Source organism: Somniosus microcephalus, chromosome 15 (assembly GCF_052327205.1).
Source record: "Somniosus microcephalus isolate GS21.2 chromosome 15, FLI_Smic_1.0, whole genome shotgun sequence".
Lineage (NCBI taxonomy): Eukaryota > Metazoa > Chordata > Chondrichthyes > Squaliformes > Somniosidae > Somniosus > Somniosus microcephalus.
The window spans coordinates 127,144,513-127,153,673 of record NC_141001.1 but is presented as its reverse complement, the minus strand read 5'-3'; the positions used below and the strand labels follow the sequence as shown (position 1 = coordinate 127,153,673).

The 9,161-nt window shown below is 45.1% G+C and overlaps 1 pseudogene; it reads left to right on the top strand.

Moving 5' to 3' along the window:
- Window positions 1-6,796, top strand: part of LOC147107228 (dispanin subfamily A member 2b-like) — a 36,222-nt pseudogene extending 29,426 nt beyond the window's left edge.
- The last annotated feature ends 2,365 nt before the right edge of the window (window positions 6,797-9,161 follow it).

The window sequence follows — 9,161 nt, the reverse complement described above, 5'->3', positions numbered from 1 at the left end:
CCTCTCTCTCGGTCCCTCTGCCTCTCTCTCTCTCTCTCGGTCTCTCTCTCTCTCGGTCCCTCTGCCTCTCTCTCTCTCGGTCTCTCTCTCTCTCTCTCTCTCGGGGTCTCTCTCTCTCTGTCTCTCTCAGCCGGTCCCTCTCTCGGTCCCTCTGCCCCTCTCTCGGTCCCTCCCTCCCTCTCTCATTAATTTCTCTAGTACGTTTTCTCTACAAATATTAATTACGTTAAGTTCCTCACCCTCATTAGACCCTTGGTTCCCCACCACTTTTGGTGTGCTTTTTGTGTCTTCTACTGTGAAGACAGATACAAAATATTTGTATTAACGTTTTTGCCGTTTCCTTATTCCCCATAATAATTTTTCCTGTCTCCGCCTCTAAGGGACCAATGTTTACTTTTGCTACTCTTTTCCTTTTTGCATGTAGAAACTTACAATCTGCTTTTATATTTCTTGCTAGTTTTCTCATTCTATTTTTTTCCTTTTTTATCAATTTTTTGGCCAACCTTTGCTGGTTTCTGAAACTCTCCCAATCCTCCTTACTATTATTCTTTGCAACATTATAAACTTCTTCTTTCAATCTAATGCTATCCTTAACTTCTTTAGTTAGCCACGGTTGGATCACTTTTCCCGTGGAATTTTTGTTTCTCAATGGAATGTATTTTTGTTGAAAATTATGAAATATTTCTTTAAATGCTAACCACTGCTTATCTACCGTCATACCTTTAATCTATTTTTCCAATCTGCCTTAGCCAACTCTCCACTCATACCTATGTAATTGGCTTTATTTAAGTTTAAGACTCTAGTTTCGGACTCGGGCAAGTCACTCTCAAAATTAAGGTGAAATTCTATCATATTATGATCACTCTGCCCCAGAGGAACCTTTACTATGAGATTGCTAATTTACCCTGTCTCATTACAAGATCTAAAATAGCCTGTTCCCTGGTTGGTTCCATGATACATTGTTCTAGGAAACTGTCCTGAATGCATTCCATGAACTCATCCTCCAGACTACCTTTGCCAATTTGATTTGTCCAGTCTATATGCAGATTAAAGTCCCCCAAGATTATTGCATTATCTTTGTTGCAAGCTCCTACTATTTCTTGATTAATATTCTGTCCAATGGTATAGCTACTGTTAGGGGGCCTATATACTACTCCCACCAGTGTTTTCTGCCCCTTGTTATTCCTTATCTCCACCCATACTGATTCTACTTCCTGATCTTCCGAGCCGAGATCCTTTCTCACTACTGTCCTTATGTCATTCTTTATTATCAGGGCTACTCTTCCCCCCCCCCCCCTTTCCATTCTGTCTGTCTTTTCGAAATGTCAAGTACCCTGGAACATTTAGTTCCCAACCTTGGCCACCTTGCAGCCATCTCTCTGTAATGGCTATTAGATCAAACCCATTTATCTCTGTGCCACTAGTTTGTCTATCTTGTTACGAATGCTTCGTGCATTCAGATAAAGAACCTTTAATTTATAGAAACATAGAAGATAGCAGCAGGAGTAGGCCATTCGGCCCTTCGAGCCTGCTCCGCTGATCATCCAAACCCTAGCACCCGGTCCCTACACCGACAGCCATCCCACCCAAGCCCTATCCCCGTAACCCTGTAACCCCACGTATTTAATCCCCCCTAACACTAAGGGTCAATTTTTATCATGGCCAATCAACCTAACCCGCACATCTTTGGACTGTGGGAGGAAACCGGAGCACCCGGAGAAAACCCACGCAAACACGGGGAGAATGTGCAAACTCCACACAGTCACCCGAGGCCGAATTTGAACCCGGGTCCCTGGCACTGTGAGGCAACAGTGCTAACCACTATGCCACCGTGCTGCCCTTTAATTTATTTATTTTTTACCATTATTCCCTGCTTTAACCTTATTCTCTGCTGCACTGCTACCATTAAACTCTCTGTCCCTTCCTGTCACACTTATCTTTATCAAAATCGTTACACTGCTCTATTGCCTTGACCTTTCTCTTTAGATTTCTAAATTTCCCCTCCCCCCCCCCCCTCCCCCTTTTTTAGTTTATTAGATTATTTGAAATTTGTTTGGGTTTCACTGAATTAGTTGGTGTACATTCCACAGCTGCATTTTCATGGCTAAATAGTCAGTAACTTCAGTAAACCCTCCGTACTGGGTTCCCTGTCAATTGGTCTGCTCCTGTAGTCTGCGTGGCTGCCAGGGGAATGGGATTATCAATGAATCAATGACAAAACATGTATCAGCCAGCAATTATTGTGCATCAGCTGTCGAAAACTTGTTTAATTGCCATTTTCTGACTTTTGGAACACAATAAATAACCTGAAGTTTATATGGAATTTGATAAATCAGTCACTTCATTAATATTTGAAGTTTCTATGGATGCAAGTTGTTGGCTGTTGATGTTCTGTGTGCAGTGACTGCTGCAGCTGCTGATCTCGGGCTACCCAAGAGCCTGAGGAATGCTGTTGCTAAATTGTGTTCGGTGACTGTTGGAGCCGGGAATACTTGAAGCCGGGAATACTTGAATACAAGAGTCAAGCCTCGTGAGCTCTACCTCCAAGTTCAGCGGTAAAACCTCTCTTTGTTCGTGTAGGAGGCTGATTTGGGATTCATAGACCGTTGCTTGCAAGAAACCGAGCTGAGATTTCTTAAATTCACTTCACGTACAACCCTTAAATCTGGAGACTTTAATCCATTAGTCTCGGCTAGATTGGAATCAGGTCCCAGCAATGAGCGAATGTTTTGACTTGTTGTGCGAGCCAGTTCTTGTGTTCCTTCTAATAATTTGTAACTTTAGTTTAACTTTTCCACAGTTGCTAGTAGGGATATGAGAGATATACTGAAAGGGATTGGCTGTTTAAAGGTCACATTCAGAAGAATGTGATCTGGAAATGTGTGAGAGCATTAGTGCTTTTAATGGAATATTCTAGCAGACATTCTTGGCCCATTTGCTGAAACTCAATTCAATGCTGCACACTTATAATCTATTGTGGCCAGACTATTGGGCAAGGATTCGTGTGCGTGACGTTAGATTAATCCAGGCAAATTTAATTGTGGGAAATTGGAATATAAAATGCATTATTATAATTTCAGAGCTGGCGAATTCACTGCTTTCGAGGCAAAACCATTTAAATTGAACTTCTTAAAAAGAAAGTGAGGAAAGTCAATGGGGTCCATCTGCTGTGATCCTGTCCATTAATGATATGACCTCAAGCTCCATCCTCTCCAACCACTGGTTATCTGGGGGGTGAATTGACCAGTAGGTAATCTGGGGAGGAGGTAATGCAGTCTTTATTGCCCAAGTACATTAAAAATGGACCAAATAGCGTGGGACTGGAGTCACGTGTAATCCAGACTGGGTCGGGGTTAGAAACATAGAAACATAGGGACATCAGTGAGCCAGTTGGGTTGGTGACAATCCAGCAGATTTATGACAATTCTCCTAGTGTCAGACCATAAATCGGCAGATATTTTTAAATTCAACATCACAATTTGCATTTGATTGTGGGATTCGAACTCTCGATCATTGGGTTTCTGCTCAACTAGTACAACAAGCCTCTGGTTACAGTGGGCACGACATGTCTATCCACACACCTATATAAAAAACACACTGCGCACTTCAAGTAATCTGGACCAGCATGGTTTGAATCAGTATTCTAGCCTGTTCTAGATAATTGGGGAGCAGGTGGTTGAAATATTTCTAGTGATGAGGCCCAGGTAGTCATGGTTACCTGGAGCCTGCTCAATTGCCCTCTGGCCTGAAGATTCTTCCCCAAGCTCCTTTCCTCCTCCCCAGATTGCCTGCTTGTCTTTTAGTGCAATATTCCAGCAGGCAATCTTGGCCCATTTGCTGAAACTTGATGTGATACCGACTGCCTTACCCACATCCAAGGAACGAAAAGATTTGTGTAATCACGAATATAATGAGCTTGGGGTCATGCATGTGCATTCTTGTGTACAATGTTGTATTTTCTGTACACGCTTAACTACCTAAACTTGAAGCTAGGTGTTTTGCTTTGATAAATAAGATTTACAATCTTGGGATTTCTTATTGTTGTCTGCTATGTTCTACAGCTGCATGTTCTTGGCTAAATAATCAGTAACTTCAGTAAACCCTCCGTACTGGGTTCCATGTCAGTCAGTCTGTCCCTGTAATCGAATCTCCCACTTACACTGAAGTGTCGGACTGGGGTGTTTCTGATCTTGTTTTAGGAAATCTCACTGTTACTGTGAGAGGGGATCATCCAGTTTGGGACCCTCCTGGGAAAATTCAATCATGTTATTCACACATGACCTTCCCTTAACAAATCCATGTTGACTGTCCTTGATTTAAGAAAGGTGAGGACAAGTGGAACCCTATTGTGGCTCTGAGGGAGGGGAAGGGTGGGAACAGCAGTATGGGAAATGAAGCGGACATGGTCGGGGGCCCTGTCAACCACGGTGGAGGGGAATCCTCGGTTGAGGGAAAAGGAAAACATATTTGGGATGGTGCCAGAGGACTGGAGAATTGGAAATGTTACACCCTTGTTCAAAAAGGGTGTACTGATAAACCCAGCAACTACAAAGGAGAAGTTGTTCAATGTGAGAACCAGTTCAACCTTGAGGAGGAGGAGGAGGAGGAGGAGGACGACTCGGACTAGAGGAGGAGGAGGACTAGCACTACGACCTCTGTTCAAGGAAGAAACAGCGGATCTCCGCTTCTTCCTTGAACAGAGGCACGAGTCCCCATCCACCACCAGCCTCCTCCGCCTGCCTGAACCTGTTCTCACGTTGAACAACTTCTCCTTTGACTCCACTCACGTCCTCCAAATAAAAGGTGTTGCTATGAAACCTGTATGCCTGCCTTTTCATGGGATATGTGGAACATTCTTTGTTCCAGTCCTATTTGGGTCGCCTCCCTAACTCCCTTTCTGTTACATTGATGACTGTATCAGAGCCGCTTCCTGCTCTCACCCCGAACTGGAAAATTTCATCAACTTTGCTTTCAATTTCCACCCTTCCCTCACCATCACATGGTCCAGCTCCTTGACTACACTTCCTCTCACCCCGCTTCCTGTAAGGACTCTATTCCATTCTCCCACTTTCTTCAACTCCGTCACGTATTCCGACGATGCCACCTTCCATACTGGTGCTTCCGATATGTCTTCCTTTTTCCTCAACCAAGGTTTCCCCACCACTGTGGTTGATATGGCTCTCGACCGTGTCCTTTCCATTTCTTTCAATGTAGTATACTGTATTCGCTGCTCGCTATGTGGTGGTCTCTACATTGGGGAGACCAAACGCCGATTGGGTGACCGCTTTGCGGAACACCTCCATTCAGTCCGTAAGGGTGACCCCGAGCTTCCGGTCGCTTTAATTCTCTGCCCCACTCCCACTCTGACCTCACCGTCCTCGGCCTCTTGCACTGTTCCAATGAAGCTCAACGTAAGCTCGAGGAACAGCACCTCATCTTTCAATTAGGTACTTTACAGCCTTCTGGCCTCGACATTGAGTTCAAACAATTTCAGACCATAACCTCAGCCCCCCATTTTTTCGAATGGCAGCTGCTGCTGATGATTCTGATATCCCCATTGACAGCTCCTCTAGACCCATCTTTTGTTTCTTGTCCCATTACCATCTCCTCTCTCCTTACACCATTATCCCTTTTTATCATTTCACCTCTCCTGCCTGTCACAGACCTTCCCTTTTGTTCTTTCCTCCCCTGTTACATCTCTAACTTTTTCCAGTTCTGCCGAAAGGTCATCAACCTTAAACGTTATCTCTTTTTTTTCCACAGATGCTGCCTGACCTGTTTCCAGCATTTTCTGTTTTTAATGAGATTTCCAAGTTTTGTTCCGTCCTTGGCCTCTTGCACTGTTCCACGGAAGCTCAGCGTAAGCTCGAGGAACAGCACCTCATCTTTCGATTAGGCACTCAACAGCCCTCTGGACTCAACATTGAGTTCAACAATTTCAGATCATAACCTCGGCCCCCATCATTTATATATTTTCTTCTCTTTGTTTTTCTCTCCCACAAGGCAGCTGTCCTTCATTCTGCCAGCGCAATTCACACCTCATCTAGAGCCATCCTTTGTTTCTGAACCTGTCCCATTACCACCTCCTCTCGCCTTGAATATCTCTCAATGTCTCTTAATCTCTCCTGCTTTCTATCCTATCACTGACCTTCCCTTTTTGTTCTTTCATCCTCTCCCCCTTTTCCCAGCCCCTAAACTTGCTTCACAATCTATTCCCTTTCCTGCTTTTTTCCAGTTCTGATGAAAGGTCATCGACCTGAAACGTTAACTCTGTTTCTCTTCACGGATGTTGCCTGGCCTGCTGAGTTTTGTTTCAGCATTTTCTGTTGTTATTCCATGTATTTACACTTGTTTTCTTTTAGTCTAGAGATCGGAAAGTTGTGGGAGATGTAGAAGGAGCTCGGCACTATGCATCTACAGCCCGAGCACTCAACATTGCAACCACAGTGCTGAGCATCCTTGCCTTGATAATCTTCATTGCCTTGGTGTTTCAGATGATGAGATTGATACAAGAAATTGAACAAGAACAACAGAATCGGAATAATTACATTGGAGGCGGGAAGTGAGGTGAAGGGATGGCGACAGTGCCTCTTGTCCATGGCGGGAGCTGCGTTGTGACCGGGCTCTCTTCAACACCTTGATGCAGCCTCTGTCTATTATTGCTGCTTTCTACCTATAATGTCTATGTAGTGCTGACATGTTTAAAGTAATCACCTCGCAGCAATACAGATTTCTTTTCATTTAAAACTTGGTTAAGGTGTGGCCTTGATTGTATTAATAAAGAATTGATAACCAGTTTGGGGACTCTTGGAGTTTAATGGCAAGATTCCTGGATTCAGCTGTAAACACTTCCTGTTGGCAGTGAAAAATCCTCGTACTTGCAGCCACATTGCATGGAATGGGCTCCTGGTAAATTGCTGGGTGAAGCGCTATCGGTCCACGGCAATGATACACTTTGTTCTATCTGGAAACTGTAAATCCGTAACTTGCTTTGTAGAGTGTCAGCTAGTGTCACAGGGATGAGGGTCTTGAAGATTCAGATGCTTCTAATTGTACTTTGGAGTTGCCTTGACATGTCCGGGGGGGTAGGGTAATATTGCCTTGAACTAGTCTGCTCAACAATTAACTTGAAGACTAGAGAAAATGGACTGAGTTTTTTTTTAGTGTTAAGGAGAACTGAAGAGGTATTTTGATGGCTTCCCCAATTTACCCAATTCCACGCCACTCGTCGTTGAGTCAGGGGACTGTTAGGGGGAGAAATTCGGTATCGCCCTGTCTGGGGTGCAATTATCGGCTGGACGCAAGTTTAGCGCCTGGCGCAAATTATCGCCTCCGACTGCAAACTTGGCTTTTATCGCCCCCTGGAGATGATTGGAGCGCTAAATCAGGCGCTACGCACCGGTCTTAAGGCGCAAAGGCCGAGGAGCGAGGCGCTACCTCAGAGCGCGGACGCAGCACAGGTGCTGTCAGTTAGCGATGACACACTGGTTCCGGTCAGTTCTTAAAGGGGAGGGTCGATGTTGCTCTCCGGCCACACCCTGCTCATTGCAGCCTTGAATCTCGGCCTGGACAGACCTCAACCTCAAAGCTGCTGCAAAGAGCTATGGAGAGGGCCAGGGAACAAGCTCAGCACTTCAGCGACTGGTCCTTGGAGGCTCTGGGTGGCGCAGTGGAGTGCCGAAGATCAATACTGTACCCAGAGAGTGGCAGGAGGCCATTGCCCCACAGCTATAGAAGAGTGTGGAGGGAGGTGACTCAGCACGCCTCCTCCAGGAGTATGGTGCCCAGGACCCATACTCAATGTCGCAAAAAGTTCAATGGCCTCACTTGGGTGGTCAGGGTGAGTGGCTGCTTTTCAATACCTCTCCATCCCTCCATCTCAAGCTCACTCTGTGCCCAGAGGGTGTAAAAACCCCAATGCCCAACACACACCAAGACCTATGGCCATCTCATAAAACACTCGCACATTCCACACCTTGCATATATTAAGGGCTATTCAACTATGGGAGGCACATCAGGCAAGACCATGGCTGTATATTTACTCAGACACCGCCCTATTTCTTGCAGGCCAAGCTCTCATAATAGACGGCAACAGCAACAGACGGGTGGAGGGCGGCCTCGGCTGCAACCCCTCAGCGACCTGGAGACGCGCATCCACAGGATTGTGGCAAGCCAAATGAGCATAGTTTTATGAAAGGAAAATCATGTTTAACAAATTTGCTGGAGTTCTTTGAGAATGTAACGAGCGGGGTAAACCAAGGTGAGCCAGTGGATGTGGTGTACAGGAAACTCTTTGGTATCCGGCACCGACGGGACCGGGATGGTGCCGGTTGACTAAAAATTCCGGATGACAGAGAGGGTTCTCTACCGAGGCTATTTTTAACAAACAAAAATAAAAAAATCAAGAAATGTGCAGTATACAGTAATTGGGTACTTACCTACAGAATGTTGTGTTAAATGGATGGTGGAAGGTGCTTGATTAAGTACAGTACTGCCAGTTGAGGGTAATCCATAACTCTTTAATTACTTAACAGTAAAACAAAACTTATACAGTAAACAGAAAAATGGCGGATTGGAAGAGACTACCGGCAGCGCGGGAGAGTCAGACTCCTGTTATTGAGGTGTTCGGACTTCCGACAGCGCCAAGAAGCCGAGTAGTGGCAGTTTGGAAAACTACCCCCACTGACTAACTCGGCCACCGCGGGAGACACAGCCTCGGACTCGGCAACATTTCCGGTTATTGAGGTGTTTTTTCGGAGTATGAATTTTGCCAGTTAATAAAGAATTCTGGATATTTAGGTGCCGTTTAAATGAGAGTTTCCTGTATTTGGATTTCCAGAAGGCATTCAATAAGGTGCCACATAAAAGGTTACTGCATAAGATAAAAGCTCACGGAGTTGGGGGTAATATATTAGCATGGATAGAGAATTGGCTAACTAACAGTAAGCAGAGTGTCGGGATAAATGGGTCATTTTCCGGTTGGCAAACGGTAACTAGTGGGGTGACACAGGGATCAGTGCTGGGGCCTCAACTTTTTACAATCTACATTAATGACTTGGATGAAGGGACCGAGTGTAATGTAGCCAAGTTTGCGGATGATACAAAGATGGGTGGGGAAGCAAGTTGTGCAGAAGACTCAAAGAACCTGCAAAGGGATACAG